At 46.2% G+C, this 24,752-nt stretch overlaps 1 protein-coding gene across 2 annotated transcripts in view; it reads right to left on the bottom strand.

Moving 5' to 3' along the window:
- mocos (molybdenum cofactor sulfurase) overlaps positions 1-24,752 on the bottom strand; it is a 489,344-nt gene that overhangs the window by 269,403 nt on the left and 195,189 nt on the right. The window lies entirely within an intron of this gene.

Below are 24,752 nucleotides of genomic sequence, written 5' to 3'. Positions count from 1 at the left end.
AAGAGACCGAGAATTGGGGCGTTACCCAATGTTGGGGTGGGCGCAATGAAGATAGCGACAACTCCCATATATTGACTATACATTGAACGCCTGCGCTAAGTGTTTGCGCGCGCCCGCGAGCGCAAGCAGATCATGACGTCATTTCAGTGTGCAACGCCTTTTAGGGGCACCTGAGCGGATATTGGGTGGCGCCCGGAGCCTTTACGCCTAGTGCTATTAGTGACAGTTCGAAGGACCATTAGCAGGCCCTTCTCGGAGCCGGGGGGCGCTATTTAAAGGGGACAGCTCTAGTATAGAAGCTTCAGCCACTTGGCCTGTTCATTGCGATTATTGGTGGAGAGAGTTGGTGAGATACTGTGGAGCAGAGTTTTTGGAATTTAGCATTAGAGTACTTGGGACCCTCAAACCTGTCCGGAGCAGTTGGAGCACTAGACCTAACAGCCTTTTGACCAACTGGCATCGGAATGGGAGATGCTTTGGAGGGCGACGACCTCATGGCCGAACACTATGAAGGGGCAGAGAGACGGCGGGAGAGAGGGCCGGGATTGGCCAGAAGGAGGAGGGGCAATGGAGGTCGGCCAATCCGAGGGTATGCTGTGAGGGTCTTCAGGCAGCAGGTGTCATACATGTCGGAGGAGCAGTGTGTGCGAAGGCTCCGAATCGGAAGGGACGTTGTTACTGAGCTGTGCCACCTGCTTGCTGAGGATCTGCAGCCGCGCCTACGGTGCAGGACCTCTCTGTCGGTGGCCGTTAAACTGACTGTTGCCCTCAATTTTTATGGCAACGGATCCTTTCAGTCAGCCATTGGGGACATTGCGAATATCTCTCAGGTTGCAGTGCACTGTTGCATCCGGCAAGTTACAGCTGCCCTTGATAGGCGAAGGCGTCAATTCATCACCTTCCCTCTGACCCTGGAGAAGCAGGCGGAGGAGGAGGAGGAGGAGGAAGATGGCAGGGCTCCTGAAAGTGGAAGGGCCATCCATCAGAGGCTCATGAGGACTCGTATCGAGGCCCCTCTGGCGGAATGATGAGTGTCTTTACTCCTGCGCACTTTGGATGTTTGAAAGCCTCTGAAGGCCAGCATCACTGTAATTAGTCACATGCACCATAGCACATTAAAACTTCTCTTTATTGTCACAAAAGTCTTTCATTACAGCAAAACGACGTCGTGTCAACAGAAACCATAACTAACAAAATAACAGTTAACTCTTCGGCAAAGCCGCAAAACTAAACAAGCCATTTCCAACAATTACAAGAGGTGAGGGTGTCCTTGAATTTGGCCAAAGAAACATCTCAGCACCTCCCTCTACTGCTGGCCCCTTGATGGAGAGCGACTTCTCTTTCACGGTCGGCCCCTTCCCTCCCTGCTGCTCCTACGTAATTGAACCCCAGTGGCGGGGTGAAGGCTGGGGGACGCCTGCTGACTGTGGAAGCGCAGAAGCCCCTGAGGGACGGCCTGGCCGACCTCTGGGCTTGGAGGGTGTGGACGCAGGATGCTTGATCTGAACATGGCTGGAAGCAGTGTGCCCTGCAGGTGATGGCAGCTGCACTGCAGACGTACCAGCGCTGGCATGTGCAATGGTCACCTGCCGAGAGAGGACACCTGCACCATGGTCGCACGACACACTGGCTCTCTGAGGGGACCGGCTCGGCTCATCCGCCACAATCGCATGCTCCGCTGATTCCTGGCCTTGTATGGGACTGGAAGGGCCCGGGGTGATCCTAGCTGATGCAGATAGGGTGGCTGCAGTGAGAGTTCGCGTTGCCTCAATCTGGGTGTGGACGAGGCCGGCAAGTGACTGCGTGGCAGCAGTGAGGACCTGTGAGCCAGGTGCCAGTGCTTCGGAGAAGCCCTGGACAGCTCTTTCCATTGCTTCGGACAAGGCCGGTGCCGACCGCTCCACTGCCTCGGACAAGCCCTGGACAGACCTTTCCAGGGATTGTCCGAAGCCCTGAACAGTCCTTTCCATAGCGGCCTCGAAGCCCTGGACAGTCCTTTCCATTGTTGGCCCAAAGCCCTCGACAGTCTTCTCCATTGTTGCCCCGAAGCCCTGGAGAGTCCTGTCCATTGTTGCCCCGAAGCCCTGGAGAGTCCTGTCCATTGTTGCCCCGAAGCCCTGGAGAGTCCTCTCCATTGTTGCCCCGAAGTCCAACACACTCTTTGCCAGTGTATCTATTGACTGAGGCATCCTCCCCACTGCAGCCATCAGCTCAGTGTGCCTGAGCCGGGCCTGGGTGCTCATTTCAGCCAGGCAACTCACCTCCTCTGCACTCTGTGCAGCAGTCATCACTACCTGCCTTGCCCTCCGGGGAGACGGTGACCGAACTTGCCTACCCCCCTTGCATTGCTGCATGCCGCTTGTTCCGGCAACTGGCTGATCCTCAGAGCCCGCCCCCCCTCCCCTCCAGGGAACTACTATCCCCAGTCTGTGGATGTGTATGCTCTCCTGAGATTGGAACGGGTGGTCCGGCTTCCTCCTGATCCTCGCCTCCGGAGGCACTGGCACTGGCAGCTTCAGGGCGTTGAGCCCGAGTTGGTGATGCATCATCTGAAAGCAGGGAGGTGGAAGAGTGGCTTTAGCAAAAGGACAGGTTGGCGGAAAGGCATGCCAGATTGCGGCAAGGCTCTGACATGGCTGCACACTGAGGAAGCATGCTGGCGGGGGGACCAAGTGGAAGGAGACAGCTGAAAAAGGTGTCTCTCGCTGTCGAGAATGGGGTCGGCAGCTGCAGTGGTAACAGGACCAGACCGATGTCCTCCAAGAATCTGGTGCACTCTCTCCTCGAGATCCGTGAGAGTGACCACTTGTGGAGGTCCGCCACCGGTTCGACGCTGGTCCTTTCGGATCGTCGCCAGCTTGGACTGCAGGGGAAAGAAGGGGAAGTTCTGTAACATGATGCCTTGAGAGATCATCGCATGCCCCCCATGGTGCAAGAGCCCTTACATGAGGCCTTGAGAGATCATCGCATGCCCCCCATGGTGCAAGAGCCCTTACATGAGGCCTTGAGAGATCATCGCATGCCCCCCATGCTGCAAGGGCCTCCACCCGGCATCGGCAGCGGGTGGAGGCGGAGCTGAGCGGCAGAGCGACTACAAGAGGTCCCAGAGGCTCAGGTAGGCCTCAGTGCGGCATCGGCAGCGGGTGGAGGCGGAGCTGAGCGGCAGAGCGACTACAAGAGGCCCCAGAGGCTCAGGTAGGCCTCAGTGCGGCATCGGCAGCGGATGGAGGCGGAGCTGAGCGGCAGAGCGACTACAAGAGGCCCCAGAGGCTCAGGTAGGCCTCAGTGCGGCATCGGCAGTGGATGGAGGCGGAGCTGAGCGGCAGAGCGACTACAAGATGCCCCAGAGGCTCAGGTAGGCCCCAGTGCGGCATCGGCAGCGGGTGGAGGCGGAGCTGAGCGGCAGAGCGACTACAAGAGGTCCCAGAGGCTCAGGTAGGCCTCAGTGCGGCATCGGCAGCGGGTGGAGGCGGAGCTGAGCGGCAGAGCGACTACAAGAGGCCCCAGAGGCTCAGGTAGGCCTCACCAATCTCCAATCTCAGGGAAGGAGAGAGGTAAAAAGTATTCAAGGTGTGACATCACCACAAAGCGGGTAAGTGATTGGTTGGTAAGTATTTCTCCCTTTTTAAGCTTAAATCTCCTTGGTTTATAGTTTCTAAGGTGTGATATTCACCATCTAGAATCGAGGCAGAGGGTATTTAAGAATAATATTAATAAATTTAATTAATTACATAGAATGGGAGATCAGGCGATGTGTTGCTGCTGCAATATGTGGGAGCTGGTGGACACCATTGATGCTCGCGGTGATCACATTTGCAGTAAGTGTTGGCTGCTCGAGGTATTCCGGCTCCGTGTTGAAGAGCTGGAGTCCGAGCTTCAAATACTGAGACACATCAGGGAGGGGGAGAGTTACCTGGACTCTGTGTATCAGGAGGTAGTCACACCAATTAGATTAATTAATTCAGATGTAGTCCGTGGCCAGGGTCAGGATGGTGTGACTAGAAGTGAGGCAGGTACGGGGATCCAGGAGGTGGTGTTGGAGGAGCCGCAGCCCTTGCACTTGTCCAACAGGTTCGAGGCTCTTACTCCCTGTGAGGATGGGAACAGGGACTGCGGGGAGGATGAGCAACCTGGCCACAGCACCGTGGAGCGGGGGGCCATTCAAGTGGGGGGAGTTAAAAGAAATGTTGTAGTGGTAGGGGATAGTATCGTTAGGGGGATAGATAGAGTTCTCTGCAGCCGAGAGCGAGAGTCCCGAAGGCTGTGTTGCCTGCCCGGTGCCAGGGTTAAGGACATCTCCTCTGGACTGGAGAGAAACTTGGAGTGGGAGGGGGAGGATCCAGTTGTCGTGGTCCATGTTGGTACCAACGACATAGATAGGACAAGGAAGGAGGTTCTGCTGAGGGAGTTTGAGCAGCTAGGGGCCAAATTAAAAAGCAGAACCACAAGGGTAATAATCTCTGGATTATTACCTGAGCCACGAGCGAATTTGGCTAGGACAAATAAAATTAGAGATTTAAATGCGTGGCTCAAAGACTGGTGTGGGAGAAATGGGTTTTGCTTCCTGGGACACTGGCACCAGTACTGGGGCAGGAGGGAGCTGTTCCGTTGGGACGGGCTTCACTTGGCCAGTGCTGGGACTAGAGTCCTGGCGGATCATATAACTGGGGCTGTAGAGAGGGCTTTAAACTAACTAGTGGGGGGGAGGTTCCTAGAGAGCAAATAATACAAATGACAACAGAGAAGGTCATAGACTTAGGTAGCAGTGGGGAAATTAAAAACCAGAGCATGTCAGGAAGCGGCAGAAGGTATGGAGTAAAAGGTAAAGTAACAAAAAGGGCAAAAGCAGGAACTAAGTGTCACAAAACATCTTTGAAAGTTCTCTATCTGAATGCACGTAGCATTCGTAACAAAATAGATGAGTTAATGGCACAAATAACTACATATGGGTATGATCTTGTGGCCATTACAGAAACATGGCTGCAGGGTGACAATGCCTGGGAATTAAACATACCAGGTTATTTAACGATCAGGAAGGACAAGCAGGAAGGAAGGGGAGGTGGGGTGGCTATGTTAATAAAGGAAGGAATCACGAATACAGAGAAATGATATTGGGTCAAAAGATCAGGACAATGAAACAGTTTGGGTGGAGGTAAGGAATAATAAGGGGAAAAAAACACTAGTGGGCGTAGTCTCTAGGCCTCCGAACTGTGGCAACTCTGTTGGACGGAGTATCAATCAGGAAATAGTTGAGGCTTGTAATAAGGGAACTATCATATTAATTGGACAAATCAAATTGGGCAGGGCGGCCTTGAGGATGAGTTCATTGAGTGTATTAGGGATGGGTTTCTTGAGCAGTATGTAACTGAACCGACCAGGGGGCAGGCAACCTTAGATCTGGTCCTGTGTAACGAGACAGGATTAATTAAAAATGTCCTAGTAAAGGATCCCCTTGGAATGAGTGACCATAACATGGTTGAATTCCATATTCAATTAGAGGAAGAGAAGGTTGGATCTCAAACAAGCGTGCTGAGCTTGAATAAAGGAGACTATGAAGGTATGAGAGCGGAATTGAGTAGAGTGGGCTGGGAAAATAGATTAAAGGGTAAGACGATACATGATCAGTGGTGTACATTTAAGGAGTTATTTTACAACTTCCAAAAAGTATATATTCCACTGAGAAGAAAAGGGTGTAAAAGAAAAGACGGCCATCCGTGGCTAAGTAAAGAAATTAAGGATGGTATTCGACTAAAAACAAGGGCATATAAGGTAGCCAAATCTAGTGGGAGGATAGAGGATTGGGAAAACTTTCAAAGACAGCAAAAAAATAACAAAAAGATTGATTAAGAAAGGGAAGATAGATTATGAAAGTAAATTAGCAGAAAATATAAAAACAGATAGTAAGAGTTTTTATAGTTATATAAAGAGAAAAAGGGTGGCTAAAGTAAATGTTGGTCCCTTAGAGGATGAGACCGGGAAATTAATGGTGGGAAATATGGAGATGGCAAAAACACTGAATGAATATTTTACATCAGTCTTTACAGTAGAAGACACTAAGAATATCCCAACACTGGACAAACAGGGGGCTAAAGTGGGGGAGGAGCTAAACACGATCAAAATCACTAAGGAAGTGGTACTCGGTAAAATAATGGGACTCAAGGCGGATAAATCACCTGGACCTGATGGCTTACATCCTAGGGTCTTGAGGGAAGTGGCGGTAGGGATTGTGGATGCATTGGTAATAATTTTCCAAAACTCCCTGGACTTGGCAATGGTCCCGGCAGACTGGAAAACTGCAAATGTAACACCCTTATTTAAAAAGGGCAGTAGACAGAAGGCTGGAAACTATAGACCGGTTAGCCTAACATCTGTGGTAGGTAAAATTTTGGAGTCCATTTGGAGTCAGTACAAAGAAGGTTCACTTGGTTAATCCCGGAAGACAGTAACAGGACATTTGGATAATCATAATTTAATAGGACAAAGTCAGCATGGTTTTATGAAGGGGAAGTCATGTTTGACAAATTTGCTGGAGTTCTTTGAGGAAGTAACATATAGGGTGGATAAAGGGGAACCAGTGGACGTAGTGTATTTAGACTCCCAAAAGGCATTTGACAAGGTGCCACACAAAAGATTATTGCTTAAGATAAAAAATCATGGGATTGGGGGTAATATTCTGGCATGGATAGAGGATTGGCTATCTAACAGAAGGCAGAGAGTTGGGATAAATGGTTCATTCTCAGACTGGCAATCAGTAACTAGTGGTGTTCCGCAGGGGTCAGTGCTGGGTCCCCAACTCTTTACAATCTATATTAATGATTTGGAGGAGGGGGCTGAGTGTAACAGTCTCATCTGCAAACTTTGATATAAGATGGGGGGGAAAGTAGTGAGTGAGGAGGACATAAAAAACCTTCAAGGGGACATAGACAGGCTAAGTAAGTGGGCAGAGATTTGGCAGATGGAATGCAATACTGGAAAGTGTGAGGTTATGCACTTTGGCAGGAAAAATCGTAGAGCAAGTTATTATCTTAAATGGCAAGAAACTGGAAAGTACTGAAGTACAAAGGGATCTGGGGGTCCTGGTGCACGAAACTCAAAAGGTTAGTATGCAGGTGCAGCAAGTGATTAAGAAGGCCAATGGAATGTTGGCTTTCATTGCTAGGGGGATAGAATATAAAAATAGGGAGGTATTGCTTCAGTTGTACAAGGTATTGGTGAGACCACACCTGGAATACTGCGTACAGTTTTGGTGTCCATACTTAAGAAAGGACATACTTGCTCTCAAGTCAGTACAAAGAAGGTTCACTCGGTTAATCCCGGAGATGAGGGGATGGACATATGAGGAGAGGTTGAGTAGTTTGGGACTCTACTCATTGGAGTTCAGAAGAATGAGAGGCGATCTTATTGAAACATATAAGATTGTGAAGGGGTTGGATCAGGTGGATGCAGGGAAGATGTTCCCGATGATGGGTGAAACTAGAACTAGGGGGCATAGTCTTAGAATAAGGGGCTGCTCTTTCAAAACTGAGATGAGGAGGAACTACTTCACTCAGAGGGTGGTAGGTCCATGGAATATGCTGCTCCAAAAAACTGTAGAAGCTACATTACATAAATTTAAAACAGAAATAGACAGTTTCCTAGAAGTAAAGCGAATTATGGGTTACGGGGAGCGGGCAGGAATTTGGACATGAGTCTAGGTTCGGATCGGTCATGGCCCTGTGGTTAGCGGAGTGGGCCCAGGGGCCGTGTAGCCTGATCTTGCTCCTATTTTGTGTGTCTAATTCTGTTAGATGCAGGAGATGGTTCTGTGATAGTGGATTGGCAGTTAGGATCAGATCAGCCGTGATCTTATTGAACGGCGGAGCAGGCTCGAGGGGCCGATTGGCCTACTCCTGCTCCTATTTCTTATGTTCTTACATGTGGCCTTGAGTGAAATGTCCATGTGTGTGCCCAGAAAGGGCCATGGGTGCTTGCTGACAGATGGCCATTGGGGCATCATGGCAACAGGGTCCTCGAAGTCAGGTGCAGATGGAGGGAATCAGAAGTTTGCATAACCAACACTCATCCTAACGACCCGAGTGAGGTCGTTGAATTTCTTCCTGCACTGAACAGGGGTCCTGGTCGCCATGCTGCTGGAGTTGACCCTCAGAGAAACCTCCCTCCAAGATCGCCGTTAAGCCTTTTGATTCGGCCTCTTGCCATTGTCAGGATACAGAACATCTCGACGGCGCTCAACTGCAGACACCAACTGGTCCAGAGCCTCAGTGCTGAAGCGCTCTGCTCTCTGTCTTACCTTCTCCATCCTGACCAAGTTTCTTGCGCCAGAGAAGGGCGAGCGCCGATTCTGAGGCCTACAGGGCGTTGAGTGTGGCAGCTCAGGCTGACTGACCCACCCCTTTAAGAGCCGGCCGGCGCCTGGAAGTCTCGTGGTTGCCGGTAATTGAGATCACCTGCGCTGCGCCCGTCCGCGCCGATATTGGGTAGCGCCTGAACTTTTGCGCCTTAGGAGCCCCGTGCAACATCTGATTTCGCGCCTCAATCCCCTTTGGGGGCAATGCAACCCAATATCTCGCCAGGCAGCGTAAAGTTTCGTCTGGCTATAAACTTTGCGCAGCGCCAGTTCTAACGCCTCAAGCGGGGCTATACCCAATTTCTAGGCCACAGAGTCAGGACTGAATAAATGGCACTCCTCTACAACAGCTTGTGAGACTCGTAATTACGTTATTAAGATAACATTACATGGTACCAGGATTTATAGAACTCACGATAAGGACATACTACAACAATGGAAGGAATAAAACCTCCGGCTAGCCTGCAACTAGAAGGAAATGTGGATGAAAATTGGCGTGTCTTCAAGCAACGCTTTCTTCTCTACCTCACAGCGATTGACGCTTCGACTAGCTCTGGAACACGTAAAGTAGCTTTGTTGCTAACAGTGGCTGGCTCGCAGGCAATCGAGCTGTTTAATTCACTTACGTTTGCAGCCGAAGATGATAAAAATGATCTGGACAAGGTGATAGAACGGTTCGACGAATATTGCACTCCAAAAAAGAATGAAACGTATGAGAGATTCGTGTTTTGCTCCCGCGTGCAAAAGCAAGGAGAATCCTTTAATTTTTTTTGACGGACTTGAAAATAAAAGCACAAACACGCAACTTTCGGGACCTGAAGGAATCGATGATACGCGATCAAGTCGTTTTTGGAATACTCGACAAGAAGGTGAGGGAGAGAATGCTTAGAGACAATGACCTAAATTTGGATGCAGCAGTGAAAATATGTCATGCTAGTGAACTCTCAGCCATGCACACGAAAACTTTCGAAGGGAGTAGCACAGCAGAAGGGAGCGCCCTGGGGCTAAAAAACCTGCCAGTGGATGTGGTACACAAAAGGGACACAAGAGGGCCCACGGATTCAAGACGATGACGCCTTACGAATGCAGACGGTGTTCTGCTTATGGGAAGAACTGTGCAAAATGTAAAGGCAGGAATCACTTTGCCAAGATGTGTTTTTTGGAAGAGAAAACTGAAAGTAAAAAGACAGTGCATGCTATTGAGACTGAAGAGACAGGAGCAGAGACTTTGTTTGTTGGAATGGTGCAAAATGAGTCAAAACAGGGCAAAAATGCTAATGAAGTGCACTCTGTAGGACTAAAGACTGAAGTTTGGATAGCTCCCTTGCTGGTAAATGGCACCATTGTTCCCTTTAAGCTAGATACAGGTGCTAAGGCAAACCTCATAAGTTGGAGTGATGCACGGAATCTCAAAGTGCGACCTAAAATACTGAACAAGACAGTGTCTTTGAAGGCATACAATGGACAAAGCATTGAAACAAAAGGAACGTGTAGGCTGAATGTTAAGGTAAAAAATGACATTCACCCTTTGACCTTTGTTATAGTGCCTGAAGGACATGAGTCACTGTTGGGGGATAAGACCTGTGTGGATTTGGGCTTGGTAAAACGAATCTATACTATCAATGAACGGAACTGTGTGCAGAGTGCCCCCCAAGATAGTACAAATCTGACTCACGAGACTATAGCACACAAATATGCAGATGTCTTTCAGGGTTTTGGAGCACTGCCCTTTACATACTCCATCAAACAGAGAGAGGATGCACAACCTGTGATTCACGCACCCAGGAGAGTTCCAGTGGCTCTCCGTGAAAAACTGAGGAAAGAGCTAGACCGCATGGAGGGACTAGCTGTCATAAAGAAGATTGAGGGACCGACTGACTGGGTAAATTCCATGGTCTGCGTCAATTCAAAGAAAACTGATAAATTGCGTGTCTGCATGGATCCCAAGGACCTTAACACCAGTATCAAAAGAGAGCACTACCAAATTCCAAAGAGAGAGGAAATAGTCAGCGAAATGACAGAAGCGAAAGTCTTCTCCAAGATGGATGCCTCGCATGGTTTCTGGCAGTTGAAACCTGATGAAGAAAGTGCTAAGCTGTGCACTTTTAACACCCCGTTTGGTCGATACTCCTACCAGCGTCTGCCCTTTGGTATTAGCTCCGCCCCAGAAATCTTTCACAGAGCAATGGAGCAAATCATCGAGGGCCTGGAGGGAGTGCGGGTATACGTGGATGATCTGGTAGTATGGGGCTCCACTCAGGGGGAGCACGACACCAGACTGGAGAAAACACTTCAGAGAATACAGCAGTATGGACTCAAACTAAATAAAGACAAATGTCAGTTCAGTGTCAATAAAATCACATTCCTCGGAGACAAGATCTCTTCAGAGGGGATTCAGCCAGACAAGTCAAAGGTAAAGGCTATACATGACATGGAGAAACCAAAGGACAAGAAAGGGGTTCAGCGCGCCCTTGGCATGGTTAACTACCTAGGAAAATTCATTCCAAATCTAGCAGTGAAAACTGTTCATCTGAGAAAACTGCTGCACCAAGAGACAGAGTTCCATGAACATGAGAGAGAATGGAAGGGGCTGCTTCACATTCTAGCAAGTGAACCCCTACTGAAATTCTTCTGCCCTAAAAAGAGGGCAAGTGTCCACAGATGCCTCTAAGAATGGATTAGGGGCTGTCCTTCTACAGGAAGATGAAGGAGAATGGCGACCAGTGGCGTATGCGTCACGCTCCATGACGGCTAGAGAGTGCCGGTACGCGCAAATCGAGAAGGAGTGCCTTGGCTTGGCATTTGGGTGTGAAAAATTTCATACCAACATCTATGGTCTTCCCAAGGTTATCCTAGAAACGGACCATAAGCCACTGCTAGGGATCGCAAAGAAGAATCTGTGTGACATGTCACCACAGATACAACGCCTAATGATGAGACTTCAACGTTACGATTTTGAGCTAACATATGTGCCAGGGACACAAATGTTCATTGCAGACACACTATCCAGGGCTGCGCCTTACGCCACACAAAACAGTGAATCAGAAGAGGATGTAGCTCTTCATGTGGATATGGTCTACGCAGCATTGCCCGCCACACAGGAACAACTATCAGTGATAGTCACAGAGACATCAAAGGACCCAGTCCTGAGTAATGAGAAATCTTCAAGAGGGCTGGAAGAAAGGGTCATGTAAACAATATTATCACATTCAGTCTGAGCTCTCTGTGGTCAATGGACTACTGCTTAAGTGTGATAGGATAGTAGTGCCCACCTCTATGTGATGAGAAATGCTCAATAGGATACATGAAGGGCACCTGGGTGCAGAAAAGTCAAAAAGGAGAGCACGTGAGGCACTCTACTGGCCAAACATGAACTCTGATATTGACCAGTTGATCAGCGAGTGTGCTACATGTCAGGAGTATCACTACAAGCAAACAAAAGAGCCCCTCATTACCACAGAGCTCCCATCACAACCTTGGGAAAAGGTCGGAACTGATATATTTCACTATGAAGGAAAAGACTATTTGTTAGTTATTGATTATTATTCCAATTATCCGGAGATGGCTCTCTTGTCCAGTACCATATCAAGAGCTGTGATAACTCACCTGAAGTCAATCTTTGCCAGGCAGGGCATCCCTCTAACCCTGGTCTCTGATAATGGCCCTCCCTATGCCAGTCATGAGTTTCAGTCATTTGCTTCAGAGTATGAGTTTAACCATGTAACCTCCAGTCCGCTCTATCCTCAGGCTAATGGAAAAGCGGAGAAGGGGGTACAGATTGTGAAAAGACTATTAAAGAAAGCAGCACACAGCAACACTGACCCATATCTGGCCCTGATGTCATACAGGGCGGGCCCGCTAGCAAGTGGCAAGTCTCCAGCTCAGCTCTTACTGGGTCGGAAAATCCGTACACGACTTCCCAGTTATGTCACACCTGACCACAGAGATGAGGTGTGGGCAGACAAGGCTCGGAGACGACAACAGAAACAAAAAACACTTCATGACCACACAGCTACTACACTAATGCCTCTACAGGAGAAGGATATAGTTCGCATTGAAGGGCCTGAGTCATGGCCTACAAGAGCCACCGTTCTACAACAGGTCACCCCCAGGTCATACAGTGTCATGACCGAGAACGGCAATGTGTTTCGTAGAGGCACCTACGGAAAACCACAGAGACCTTTCAGCCTCAGGAGGACAGAGAGGATGACGAGATGAGGGAAATGCCACAAAGAGACGAGATGAGGGAATTGCCACAAAGTGACGAAGGACACAATAGTGATAATGTGACAAGGGACCTGTGTGGTACAGACATGAACTTAAGTGATACAACTAGGGTGGTTCAGCAAACACCCGTTCAACCACGCAGGTCACAGCGCACCAGAAAGCCTGTAGTTAAACTTGACCTGTAGACAGGGATTGATAAGACTGTAAACAGTTAATAGACTCCTGGGTGTGGGTAAGGTTTATACCTACCTGCAATTAGTTCAACGGTGTAGTTACACTGACTGGTTCTATATGATGTTAACAAGTGTTCTATGTGTTATGTTATGTTGTTGCTGTGTTATGTCTTCATTGAAGGGGGAAGATGTACGGATAACCGTAGCTGTCGTAAAGACAGTGGGGTTTGATTGACAGCTGGTTGACGGCTGATGTCATATCCGGGGGTGGGATCAGACGCCATCTTGGCGATGCTTCAGATACTGTACTAGAGACACAGAGTCAGGACTGAATAAATGGCACTCCTCTACAACAGCTTGTGAGACTTGTAATTACGTTATTAAGATAACATTACACCAACGACGAGTCGTATCAACACCGTGATTACAAGAGCAGGTCAGAAGCTGCACTCTGTGATGAGTGGTTCACCTCCTAGCCCCTCGAAGTCTCTCCACCATCTACATGGTTCCAATCAGGAATATGATGAAATAATCACCACTTGCCTGGAGAGTTGTAGCTACCACACTCAAGAAGCTCAACAACATCCAGGATAGAGCTGTTTGCTGAATTGGCATCCCTGTCAGCAGGCTCAATATTCACTCCCTCCATCAACAATGCATAGTGGCTGCAGTATGTACTATCTATAGGATGCACTGCGACAACTTATCAAAGTTACTTCGACAATACCTCCCTCCCCTGCAATCTCTACCATCAAGACGAAGAGCAGCAATGTTGAGGAAACATCATCACTTCCGAGTCACATGTCATCCTGAAGTGGACAAATATTTCTGTTCCTTCATTTTTTGGGCAAATATCCTGGAATTCCTTACCTAACAGCATTGTCAAAGCACCATCACCAGTTGGACTGCAGCGGTCCAAGGAGTAGTTTCACCACCACCTTTTCAATGCAACTAGTGGCGGGGGGGGGGGGGGGGGGGAGGTGGGGGGGCAATAAAATGTGGCCTTGCCCAAATCCCGGTAACAAATGAATAAAAAACTGGAACATGCGAATGTGCAGATTCATCCAATCAGAAACTTCCAGAAAGTAACAGGAAATTCCTAGTAGGTTACAGGGCAGCCTTGGAGGAAGCTTAGATCAAGTAACTTTCTCGCCCTTTCAAGTGCGGGATGATGTATGGTGCAGAGAGCTGGGTGCAAATAAAAAGAAAGAAAAATTGTATTACTCAATTATGCCTGTAATAACTACTGAACTTAACTAAACCATTTGCAGTAAGTCATGTCAGTAAAGAAAATAGCTAAGTATTTATAATTACCTCTTTTACATGTCAAAATGAGAACTGCTAGGTATAATTATATAAATTGTGCTCCTTCAGATATTCATTCTTTTAGCCAGCCATTTATCCCAACTGCACTATGACTATAATTCTTATAAAGTGACAAGAACAGTACAGAAGAGTGAAGGGCCATATGTTGTTAAACTATTAACCAATGTTTATTTCTTTTTTTGCATTTTGAAAGTGCCTTATCATGTTGTTGCAGTTCATACTTTCTCTCTACATTTTGTTTTAAGTTCACAGCAAAAAGGAAATTTGAGTAAGTATACCAAGGAGGAGATTCTCCTCCAAAGTCATAGCAGAGATTGAGGGAAAATTTGGGCAGTAAGGCCTACCACTACCTCACTGCCCTGATAAGGATTTTCCTTCCCCAGCCCCTGCCAGGATGTCACTGACCATTCCTTCCTTGCTCACCAGATGCAATTGGCAGCAGGAGCAGGGAATGGGCCCCAGATCCCTTGAGGATTTGCCTCCTGTCTGCCCCACTTACCACTGTTTTCCAAGGCCATCATGTTGAAAGTAAAAGCCCCTTGCAGTAGTTTCTTTTCCCTCCAACCTGACCCCAATCACTTACCTGCTGAAGGATCCAGTCTCAGCTGAGGCCTTCAGTGGAAGATGCACTCTGAACTTCAGGGAATTTCTTCCCCTTTAATGTCTCTCACTGTCTCCTCTGATGATGCAGTGGTGTCCCCGCTGAACACCGCTGGCATTTAGTACGCCCACCATGTGCTCCTGTCTCCTTCACAAGGTGGAAAATAACACACCCTCATGATAAATGTGTACAGGATGAAACTAAAGATTTATTTATAAGTAGATTAACAACAACTTGCATTTATACAACTTGCCTTTAACATAGAAAAACATCCCAAAGAACTCACAGAGGCATAATCAGACAAAAGAAATGGATGTTGAACCAAAGGAGGAGATATTAAGAAGGGTGACCAAAAGCTTGGTCAAAGAGGGTCTAAAAGGAGGAGATGGTAAGGTTTAGGGAGGGAATTCCAGAGCATGGGGCCCAGATGGTTAGGGTATAGACAAAGATGTTTTTTATTCTTGTTTTCCCCTTCCTCCAAACAGTTTGCAAAACAAAATTCTGATGGAGGGTTTACACCCAAAACATGAATGTTGTTCTGCTTTTGAGTTTATTCTATCCTTCTTACTTTAGATTCTCCAACCTCTGTACTTTGGAATGTTCTCATAGATGAGATCCAATGCTCTATAATTTGAGAGTATCTTCACTCACCTTGATATATATAGGTAAATTTTCAATAATCACAGAATCACAGAAACCCCACAGTGCAGATAGAGGCCATTTCGGCCCATCGAGCCTGCACCGACACATATCCCACCCGATCCCCGTAACCCCTACACCAACACATATCCCACCCTATCCCCGTAACCCCACGTATTTAATCCCCCTAACACTAAGGGTCAATTTATCATAGCCAATCAACCTAACTCACACATCTTTGGACAGTGGGAGGAAACCGGAGCACCCGGAGGAAACCCACGCAAACACGGGGAGAATGTGCAAACTCCACACAGACAGTCGCCCGAGGCCGGATTCGAACCCGGGTCCCTGGCGCTGTGAGGCAACAGTGCTAACCACTATGCCACCGTGCTGCCCAGGTTAGCAAACAGAAGACCTGTGGAAACGCAGGACCAGAAAAGATCATTTGGCTGGTCCAAGTTTCTAGGAAATACCATATCCTATGATACCTCTCATACCCCTCTATTATTTCTCGCATTCAGTTCTCTCTTGAAATTGCTGATGATTATTCTAGCTACTGGAATTAACTTCTGCCACTTCTTTAGGGCATTAAAGCCAGAGAGAGCATATATTCACCAGGATGATATCAGGGTTGGTAACAGATAGGAAAGGAACGGTCCCCAGTACTCAGGTAAGTCAAAAAAAGTAAAAAGACGTTTTGGAGTCTCTTCTGGCCACAACGCCTCTACCTGCTAGGTGAGCCTGGCGGGAAAGTCAAAGATAAAATATCTGTCGGAGCTGATGACATCAGAGCCTGATCTGCATATTTTTTTTAATGCCCGGTGGTGAGTTTCCCTCTTGCCTACTCAAATGAGCCAGTTAAATTTGGAGCAGGCGGCATGTCCCACGGGCACTATTAACTGCCCACCCACCTGGGTTCTGTTGAGCGGGTGTTAAAATCACCCTTTATTACCTTTCGGAGTCAGTGATGAGGAACGTCAATGTAAAATTACTATTAAGAAAATTGAGAGTGATATTAGGAGAAGTATCTTCACGTAGAGGATTATTGGTACAGGGAATGCTTTTCCACAGGAATTGGTTAAGGCAGAGATCATTGTATCTTTTAAGGGAAAATTGGATAAATATTTGAATCCGAGAAAGGTACAGGGCTGTGGGGAGAGAGCAAGGCAGTGGGAACAGTTTTGGATTGCTGTAGCAAAGGGCTGGAACAAAAACAATGTGCTGATTGGCCTCCTTCTGGGCTGTAAACATCTATGGTTCCTGTCTTTGATAAATGGTAGAGTATCATAGCATAAGATCTCATTTAGGGTTTAATTAACAAGCGACTTTATTGAACAAAAGTGATTTATAGTAGAAATTACACTATATAGACCCTTAAAAGAAAAATAATTTGTATACTAAATTATTAGTCGTTTGAACTGAAATTTTATCTGCACAGTCAATTTTTATATTTCTCACCAATGCAGGAGCTGAACTAGCCTGACTTAACTCATTAAAGTTCCAAACAGTTTCCCTCAACTCAATTCCACTCAGCCAATTCAGCTAACCCAGCTCCTACATATTTCCCAAACAGTTGTGGATTTGAATAACTGCCAGCTGGATTAAAAATAAGTGTCTGTCTTACACATAACTGAACAAACCACACAGGATATGTTTATTTAAATGTGGCTTGGCTCCTCCACTCAACCTTACAGTTCGAAAACCAATTTGAACAATCCTCGCAACGTTTGTAGTAATCTCGGCTGGGATATGGAATTTAACTGCGGTTGGTTTTAAACTATGTATTGTCACTGCATTTAAAGGGACAGTCACCAAACCAAAACTAGGCAAAAATACTTTATTTTTATTACAATGCTTTCTTTCTTCTTTCCAGATGCTGATGGACCGGCTATGTATTCCTAGCATTTTGTTTTATTTCCGGTTTCCAGCACTTTCTTTTCCTTTTTATCTGTACAACTTCCACAATCCCCTATATAATAGAGTAACACCATATTCTCTTAAGGCAGCCCTTGTTTGAAAAAATGAGTGGCAACTGTTCGTCTCAGACCATCTCAACAAGGACATGTGCACATTATTACTGGCATGCATAATTTAACCAATTGCTCGGCTAGAGAAAACACAAGCACCACCGTATTCATTAAAAAAAACTCAATTAAAAATCCTCACATTATTTGATACTACCTACTGTAATTAAGGTCCAGTTTGGAATGCACAGCAGGGAAGATTTCTGTAGTTTAACATATAGCACTTGATGTACCAAAACTACATATGCATGCGTTAAGGTTCCTGCTTGATCATATAATAACAAAGTGCCAACTTGAACAGGGAGGTGGAAGAAAAGTACAAATTTGAGCTGGGCTGGAAGAAAAGGGTAGAAGGTTGAACTGAGGCAGAGAGGGAGAAGAGTGCCACATTAACTGAAAGGGTTAGATGGATATGAATGCCAGCTTGAAGTGAAAGAGCTTTGCACAATTCTAAATTTGTTGCCTATTGCTTTGACTAGAATGATCTCAAGGTCAGTAATTCCTATTTTGCTATTAGGGATATTTTAATTAATTCATATTTTCTTGCAGTACAAGATTATTTGCTTCTAACCGAGAGGAAGTTTTAAAGTATATAAAGTACAATAATTCATTTCCAAATTGCATAGAGTAATTTTCAATAAAATGCAGCAAATGCTCATTTTTAGAAGGGAAAAATGCCCCAAAAAAGTCTAATTTCTCTGCATGGCAAACACACTCTCTGCTGCAGCCCACTTGCGGTAGGAAGGCAGAAAATGCATATGGGATACTTGCCTTCATTAGCCGAGGCATAGAATATAACAGCAGGGAGGTTATGATGGAGCTGTACAAAACGCTAGTTAGGCCACAGCTGGAATACTGTGCAGTTCTGGTCACCACACTATAGGAAGGATGTGATTGCATTGGAGAAGGTGCAGAGGAGATTCACCAGGATGTTACCTGGGCTGGAGCGCTTCAGCAATGAAGAGAGACTGGACAGGCTGGGGTTGTTTTCCTTAGAGCAGAGAAGGCTGAGGGGGGACCTGATTGAGGTGTACAAAATTATGAGGGGCATAGATAGGGTAGATAGAAAGGAACTTTTCCCCTTAGTAGAGGGGTCAATAACCAGGGGGCACAGTTTCAAGGTAAGGGGCAGGAGGTTTAGAGGGGATTTGAGGAAAACTTTTTCACCCAGAGCGTGGTTGGAATCTGGAACTCACTGCCTGAAAGGGTAGCAGAGGCAGGAACCCTCAACATTCAAGAAGCATTTAGATGAGCACTTGAAACACCATAGCATACAAGGCTACGGACCAAGTGCTGGAAAATGGGATTAGAATAGACAGGGCTTGATGGCTGGCGCGGACACGATGGGCCGATGAGCCTCTTTCAGTGCTGTATAACTCTATGACTCTAAATCAGCCGGCTCTTACGCTGAGCTGACCAGAAGGTTGGGCCCGAGGAAGGGGTGCGGTGCCAATTCTGGAGCGGGCAAAGCAGTATTGTTGCAGAACCAGGAGATGCACTCCTGTTCCTCCTCACAGGCCGTATCCAGCCTGCTGGATCTTGAGCTGCACTTTTGTCTGAGTCTTGTGAGGGGCCCCCCCGAGGAGAGCTCAGGGTTACTGCAACCTGGGAGTTGGCTGCGACCCTGAACCAGGGCAATTAAAAAAATAAAGCTGCTGGGACTGCTGCTATATGTCTGATGCAGATCTGCTTCCATTGTGTGTCTCGGAGCCGGCCTAACGTCTGTCTGTAGCTCTCTCTTGCTCTGGTTCCATGAACCACTTTTCTAAAACCCGCCAAATCCACCGCTCATGGATGGGGGCGCGCACCGGACACGCCTCCTCCGTCGAGTCACAGTTGCTCATCTCGACAACTCTTTTAGCGGAGAGAGACCAGTGCTATGTCAATTCTCTCCAAATCAGATAAGGATTTAGCATATGTGTATACAATCCTCTTGACAAATGAATCCAACGACATAGTAAACTGCAAAAAATTCCATTGGTTACATAGGTTTCACAAACAAACCTTGCATCATATGTACACTAATCACCCAGTCTTTAAACGCTGTAAAAGGAAGGCAATAATTGGCAGATGTGAGTGATCAGTTCTTTTTCAAATATGAACATTACATTTTTAGCTAGTTTAAGTTTTAAATATAATGTTAACCTACAAATCACTGGGACATTCATCTTGCCACTCTGATTACCATCACATAAAATGCTAGTGGAGTGGATCCCGGAGCACAAGGACTCCAGGTAATGGCACGCGATTGTAGTTCAGGCCTTGCAAAGTCTCAGGCTCCCATACTAAGAGAGAAAACCTCTCGCTCGGAGGCCCTGCAGACTCGAGCCACATAGGCTTACAGTACATGATGTAATCGATCGATCAGTTATTTAATAACGGAAGATTTTACTATTTTACACTACATTGTGTATTTAAGATAGTATCTGACTACTATCTGAATGTGTTCATGTTATGTTATGCAATGTTTATGTTTATGCAATGTTCCCTCTAATTTTTTTGTGCGCAGTCCCATTAAATTGGTACGCGGAGTATCTCTTCCAGTGGCAGGAGCTGGTGAGCGGCCTGCGCGGGACCTTGCGATTGGTACACAACCACGCACCTTAGGGGGGAACATTGGTGTGTGGCCTTCAACGGCTCACCAAAATTTAAGTGGCCCTTCAGCCCAAATAATTGCCCACCCCTGTCCTAGCCCCACAAAAGAAAAATGATTTGGGGCCCTTTTGTGGAGCGTCCATTAATGGTTCTTTTTAGGCCACATGACGCTTGGTACATATGGTCGGAGCATGCGCGGCACACGCTCCACCATCTGTACGTCAAAATTGCAATCGGCGTCCGACAACATAAGACCCCAATTTGCATATTTAATCATTCCCCTGTCTGAAACAAGCAGGAGTGCTATTCGTCCATTTACATGGCCACCTGAAAAATGCATCAGGCAGGCCTTGGATCATCTCCTGCAATTTTCCTCTGCCGGCCATTCACTTTTCAGGCGAGAAATTAGCAGCTGGAGGTTAAAAATACTCCCTCAAGTGAAATGGGAGGATGGTCTGCTTATAGAAATCTCTACAGAAAGCAACATGAATTCCACTTCCTGACCAGGGACATTTGCTTTAGCAATGCAGGAAATAATTCTTTCTTTGACTTATCTCATCTCCACCACCCCAACCTCTCAAACAGCCCAAATTTCAAAATCAAAATTCATGCACTTACCTAGTGCGCCGGCCGTTGAGCTGTGGGCCCGCGTGGGATTCCGATCCTGGGCCTCCTCCAACTGCCGGCGCACAGTGCTTGCGTATCCCAGGGGCGCAGTTAGTTCGAAGCGTCCCCTGGGATCACGTGGGCCATGGAGAGCCAATGGTAGCAGGGAATGCTTCATTCATAAGTTTGACAGGAAGAGCTGTCAAACCTATAAATACTATAAGCCCCAAAACATCACTAAAACTTCATATAATTTTTTTTTTTTTTTTTTAAATCACATTTTTAAAATAACTATAAATTACATGAAATAACTATTTTAAACAATAATTTAAATTTTTGAAAAAATGAATTACATTTTCTAACGGGGCTAAAAATAAACTTACCTTTCTTTAAAGTATTTAAAAATAATAAACCTGTGGAAAAATGTTTTAATTTTAATTAATTCACCATTACCTTGTTAAAAGCAGGCCTTGCGCCTGCTTTTTAAAAGTGTAACTGCTGGAGACTTACCCTCCTGGAGAAACCTGCAAAAAAAATGTAAGTTCGATGTGCACGTGCTGCCTCTCCGGCGCACGCGTTCCACCTGTCTACCCCTTCTTTCAGGGGAACGGAAGTGCCAGTTTCCTGCGCATGCACGAAACCGGCACTTTCGTTGGGCCTACGCGTGAGTACCCTGTGCGTACTCACGCGTTGGGACCCGAATTTCTGGGCCGTTGTCTTCTAGTTGAGAGTCCAGATGGTCTGATGCTGCAGCTATTAGGTTCTCATGTTGTTATGATATCCTCCTTTTAAATGATTCATGCAGCTAACATTGTAAAAAAGCTATCAAATCAGACGTTTATAAAAAAAGTGGATTATTTTAGCCTTCTGTGAAAATCATGTGTCTCTACTTGGCCTCCCTGGACCTGGTATTGACAGTGGTTTAAGTGGGAAGCAAAAATAACAATTTAAATGTTTTAATTAGCAGGTGGATTAAAATACAGTACAGAGCCAACCAGTAGCAGTTTAGCTGCTTGTGATTAACATTCTATCCTCTGGGATATTTCATTCTGTATTAAAATTCATTAAATGCATTAAATATGGCAAGAACGGTGTTTAAATGCAATTAAGTTTAATGTTTAATTAGATTATTTGGCACGGGGCTGCTAAATGGACGTCCACAGCAGGACTAGAACCTTTTAAGTAGGTTAAGCGGGTCCCTTCATGGGGGAGCTGGTTAAGGTTGCAAATAGCTAAGCTCGACAGATCAGAAAAGACTCAGTATGCATCCCTGGTATGTGCTGAGTTAGTTCATCTCTGCTGGGATGGCAGTCGGGTGCTAGAGTTAGCCTCATCGTCCCCAAGTTAGAGTGGGGAAATCAACCAGGCTTCCTGCTTCTGATCATTAAGTAGTGGCACCAACTGGAAGTTTATGTCTGTGGACATCAGATGGAGACTGGATCAGGTTTGGTTTGTAGTTGAAAAATTTGCCAACATTCACAATCTAGGCTCACACATAAAGAATGGCCAATGTGTGAATCCATACTGCAGCAAGGATTCAGAGAGCATGAAGGGAGGGGAAAAGGAACTACATTAAGCTGGAAGGATTAAACGTTTGAGTACAGAACTCCCTAAAAGTGGCTCCGGAATCCGCATTTCCAAAAAAGTGTGATTATCATCTCTTACCAGATAAAGTGCAATTACTGCCCCACTTCCCATTCACTCCCTTCATACAGAATTAACAGTGCAGACATGACACGGGGGCATAAAATCATACAAATTTGATTGAAGGATAAAATTATGTGCGAGTTTATTGCTGACTATCGTTGATTCTATAGATCTTTCTCAGATTCAGAGCAATTTTTTAAAACATTTTGTATTATAAAAAGTTTTAACATTGGAGATTTAACAGCTATCTACAATATATTAAAAATTTTACATTTGTGTGCAATTTCTGTCTACAAATCCTTACTTTCTGTTGTCACGTTTCTATCGCACTTTTGTATCAACTTTTTCCACTATAAATTCCAATGTCCACTTTTATAACTGCCTCCATGAACTAGTCATAATGTAATTACACCTCCTGCCAGTAATGGCATGGTAGCATTATCTCCCAGCTCCTCAAACTGTACTGAAAAGAAACTTCTTTGTTTCAGCAACTGCACTTCTCTGCTTCCCAAATTACCACAAATTTTGCAATTTGATAACTATAAATAATGTAAAATCAAAGTACATTACCAAAATATGGTCAGAGTGTATGGGCGAAAAATTGAGTCGCGCCCCCTTTGGGGCGCTAACTTCGCCGGGGCACTACTTTTAGCGCCCCGGAAAAATTAGCACCCTCGCAACCAAAATTGAGTGGTAGCCCCCCCAAGAGGGAAGCGGGGCTCTACTGGAAGCATCCCATCTCCCTCTTGGGGCGATGTGAGGGAATATCGCAGCGCTACGTGCTGCAGTATTGCAGGCCTTCCCCCCCTTATTAAAGGGGAGGGCCTTGCGCAGCGCGACCTGGGACTGAGCTGGGCCCCCGGGGATCGGGAGTGCCGGCAAAAGAGCCCAGCACTCAAGCGAAGTACTGGGCTCATGGAGCGCAGCCGGCACTCCGCGGGGAGGTGGGTCAGGAGGCCGGGGACGGGAGCAGAGGCAGGTGCTGGCAGACGGCCAGCAACAAAAATGGCCGCTCGGCACCTCGCCTTTAAATAGCACCACCCCGGCCGCAGGTAGGCCCCCCTGACCCCGTCGGACATAGCGTCTGGCGGTAACTCAGGGCGCCACCAAAAATCGCAGCCAGGGCACTGCGCATGGCGATGACATCATCGCCGGCGGCGCAGGGCGCTAACGGTTACTGTCGCCGCTAACCTCCTGCTGAATTTCATGGGAGGTGTTGGCGGCGCCACACCCAGGCGCTAGTTGCTTTGCGTCACGTTAGCGCCCTCTTAGGGCACTAACGGGAGGCGCAAAGCAAGCAAATTTTTCCCCTTATGACTTTAAAATGGTGACTGAATTACATCTGCTTGATTTAATCCATTTATCCACTGCCCTCTAACCCCACATCATCTAAAGAAGGTGTTGTGAAATGCCATAGGCGAGTGATTAATAGATAAAACATTTTGTATGCAGGCACTTCCTATCCAATATCCTGTCGTCACACTTGGTCCTATTTTTATGTGAACATTTAACATTGAGAATAGAAATTTGGGGGTAGAGTTTCTGCTTTGGGCGCAATCAGCTATCCAGGCGCAGATTGCATCCAAAATTGCACGAGTTTTGAGAAGTCTTTCTTTTTCTCAAGTTTCCGCTCAAACTTATTTGCATATCACTGACCTCAAAATCTGCCATGAAGCAGCACAATCAGAGTTTTAAAGGTAATTTTTTTTAAAATTTGCTTTAAAAAATATTCCTTGATATATTTAAGAGTGGTAACTTGGTACAGTTTGATTAATACAGCTGAAAATGAGTTTATCACAAAAAAATAAGCATATTAACCAGAGTGTTTAGTCCACCACCTGTTAGTAACCCAATTTTAAATAACTCAAAATTATTTTAAAAAAGGAACCATTTTCTAGTTATATTGATGTACAGCAGTCAGTTTCCTAGAAAATTAAAAAAATTATCTTCAAATTCTTTTAAAGCATGCCTATTTGTGTCCTTGGGCCCAAAAGAACCAGCTCGAAGGTCTGCAAACGATCGCAATTAGTGGAAACTCCCAATGGTGATTAATTTGATCTGTGGATGTGGCCAGTTTTCTGGGCCTGGCCGGCTTCTAGCGTGTTTTAAAAAAAAAACTAGTGCAAAAGATTTTGGAAACTCGATTTGTGCTGAGCATAATTTGTGCTCAAAATTCCGCGATCTTTTGCGCTGGTTTCACTGATTTCGGCCAAATTGCGGTGATAAAAACCAGCGCAACCGAGCAGAAACTCCAGGCTTTGGTATGTAAACAGTTGTTGGGGCATTGTACTTAGTCTCTTCCCTGTAGGCAGAACTGTGGAGCAATTTAAAGTTTCTCTCCAAACACCATTACCATCTTGTAAAACATACGAAAATTATTTTCATCAACTGACCGTGAGCATGTCATAGGCAATTTACTAGTACAGTAGCTAAGTGGACTGAGGAACAGTTTAAAAAGAAACGTTTAGAAATCATAAGGTAAGCACAATCTCTCTCCTGAAATTTCCTGCCAATCAAGTTACTTATTTTTTGATAGTTCATCTATACTAAGATACTAGGGGGTAGAC

This window comes from Somniosus microcephalus, chromosome 5, assembly GCF_052327205.1.
Source record: "Somniosus microcephalus isolate GS21.2 chromosome 5, FLI_Smic_1.0, whole genome shotgun sequence".
Lineage (NCBI taxonomy): Eukaryota > Metazoa > Chordata > Chondrichthyes > Squaliformes > Somniosidae > Somniosus > Somniosus microcephalus.
This window is presented reverse-complemented; position numbering and strand designations above follow the sequence as displayed.